Source organism: Megalopta genalis, unplaced genomic scaffold (assembly GCF_051020955.1).
Source record: "Megalopta genalis isolate 19385.01 unplaced genomic scaffold, iyMegGena1_principal scaffold0550, whole genome shotgun sequence".
Lineage (NCBI taxonomy): Eukaryota > Metazoa > Arthropoda > Insecta > Hymenoptera > Halictidae > Megalopta > Megalopta genalis.
This window is the reverse complement of record NW_027476619.1, coordinates 137,501-140,000: the sequence shown is the minus strand read 5'-3', so window position 1 is coordinate 140,000 and position 2,500 is coordinate 137,501. Positions and strand designations below refer to the sequence as shown.

Sequence of the window (2,500 nt, the reverse complement as noted above, 5' to 3'; positions counted from 1 at the left end):
GATTATGAAGGTGCCCCAACGCACAAAAATATATAAAAATGTACAAAGTTGGGATGTGGTGTGGTGGAGAAGAGTTGGGCCCGACCAGATCATTCGTGCGTGATTTACACGGCAGACGTGTGTACTACACGTATTAGGCCTTTGATCTGCGTTGCGTAGGCCATCTTCCTTCCAAGACACACACGTGTTGGGGTTTGTGTGATTTTATGATAGTGCCCCAACACGGAAAAATAAGCGTACGAGAAGAGTTGGGCCCGACCAGATCATTCGTGCGTGATTTATACACGGCCAGACGCGTATTATATTACACGTATTAGGCCTTTGATCTGCGTTGCGTAGGCCATCTTCTCGATAGAGAGAAAGCCAATGTATTCTTTTTTCTTTCTTTACACACACACACACACACAGTTGTAGTAGGACAGGGAGGGATGCGAGCGTGCTAATCACGCTTCCTCAAGTCTTCGCTGTGGTGTAAAAAAAAAAAGAAAAAAAGGAATCGTTGGGAAAGTCCAAAGGACGAAAATATCGGGCAGTCTGAAGATAACTTAATGCTCGTTTACATTGGTATCAAGAGAGACCGGCTTGTGTAGCTCGTTTCAATGCTGTGTCGTTGTCATTGACACCCTACTCTGTTGCGCGCTAGTGGCAGCATGAGCGTGGGACGTATATATATATGACACCCAGCTAGAGCCGGCCGTGAGTCCGTCCGGTGTAAATAACGACGAAAGGAGAGAGAAACTTTTCGAATCCAGTATCGGGTTGATAATTGTCCAGTTTGAATATCCATATCCCCGTCGTTTTTGGAGGTGATATACTCTCTGTGTTTCTTCGATAGAAGGCTTTTCAATGTTCTATTCGCTCCGACCGTCGAACTTGCAAGAAAACAGTGGTTTTGGATTTGCTCGTACATATATATATATGGTTTCGACGGAAATATCTCGTTCTTTAAGGGACAATTATGTCGTTGTACGACGACTCCCGAATCTCCTTCGCGCGCTGGTTGGAGCTCTTCGGGTATCGGTTTGTTCCGAAATATAACACAAAAATGTGGTGGATAGCAAATACACATTATATATATGAGAGAATAAAAGGGAAAAATTACCCTGAACGGTGGATCACTTGGCTCGTGGGTCGATGAAGAACGCAGCTAATTGCGCGTCAACGTGTGAACTGCAGGACACATGAACATCGACATTTCGAACGCACATTGCGGTCCACGGATACAATTCCTGGACCACGCCTGGCTGAGGGTCGTTTACGTACTTATAAACTGCTTGCGTTGATGGCACTTGTTGCCTATATACGTACGAGCGAATGATGGGCGCTTCGTCGGCGTTTGTCGCGGTCCTATGAATATTGAGAAATTTTACGTACGTCTAACAGTCTTCGAGAGAGATGGAAATCGTGTTCGAACTAGCGTGAGTGTGGAAGGCGGTGTCGTGTGTCGTATATGTTTTATATACGTCCGCCCGTCTGAAACACCGCTTCGAAGCGGTGACAAAATCTTTTTCGGGACGATTCGTATCCGTAGAACTATCGAGATTTCACTGGTACATTTTCAACGCGCTCCCGACGTCGCCTGAAATGAAACGAGATGGGTTTAACCCACGAAAGCGTACTACACGAGTCTGTCCTATGTGAAGACTGTGTACAGAGATCGAACGAACGCATGAAAGAAATTGAACGAAAGAACACATAACCCGCAAAAATATAGAGTAGAATTGTGACCGTTGCTTCGAATTTGAATTTATATGTATATATATATCATAGCCCCAGGGAGTGGAACCTATGAGTGTGGAAGGATGTCTCTTACCGTTATGTTGCCAGAGGAAAAAAAGTCTCTCTCTTCGTACGACACATTTGTGTACGAATTGTATCGATGGCTATATAGATCCGATGTTGCACATATTCTGAGTAAAGAACACCCCACCCGGGTTACCGTCCTAAAACTCTTCTATTGGTGTGGCTATGATGTGTGTGTCAACGCAATCGCGAGTCTGGTTCTACGGGAAAACCGTTTGTCGGTCGCCCCATATATCTTTTTGTTCTCTTCAAATGATCGAATAGCGAAACCGCACGAGATCAATCGGTCGTCTAGTCCCCGAAAGTACTTTTCGGACGGACGTTAAAGTTATACCGATTGTAATCGTCTTGCGAGTGTTTCGAAGATCTATATTTGGAGAGGATATCGAATTTTATAAAAGATATATTGGTGAGGCGCGATAAACGGTTTTTTTTTTGCTTTAAGGGTTTTTTGTGTTTTTTTTATTTTTTTTTTTTTTTTGTGTTGCTCTGTACACGTTTCGCAAAATGCTTTCGGGGGGGGAAGCTCTGAAAAAATTTTTTTTCACGTTCCGACGACCTCAGAGTAGGCGAGATTACCCGCTGAATTTAAGCATATTACTAAGCGGAGGAAAAGAAACTAACCAGGATTTCCTTAGTAGCGGCGAGCGAACAGGAATTAGCCCAGCACTGAATCCCGCGGAGTTCCGCCGTTGGG

The 2,500-nt window shown here is 44.4% G+C and overlaps 1 non-coding gene and 1 pseudogene across 1 annotated transcript; both read left to right on the top strand.

Annotated features, from left to right (window-relative positions):
* The first annotated feature begins 1,099 nt into the window (after positions 1-1,099).
* On the top strand, positions 1,100-1,254 carry LOC143263396 (5.8S ribosomal RNA). Its single transcript, XR_013036853.1, has one exon. It is a non-coding gene; the product is annotated as a 5.8S ribosomal RNA (ribosomal RNA).
* A 1,104-nt stretch (positions 1,255-2,358) lies between these two features.
* LOC143263412 (large subunit ribosomal RNA) overlaps positions 2,359-2,500 on the top strand; it is a 13,873-nt pseudogene continuing 13,731 nt past the window's right edge.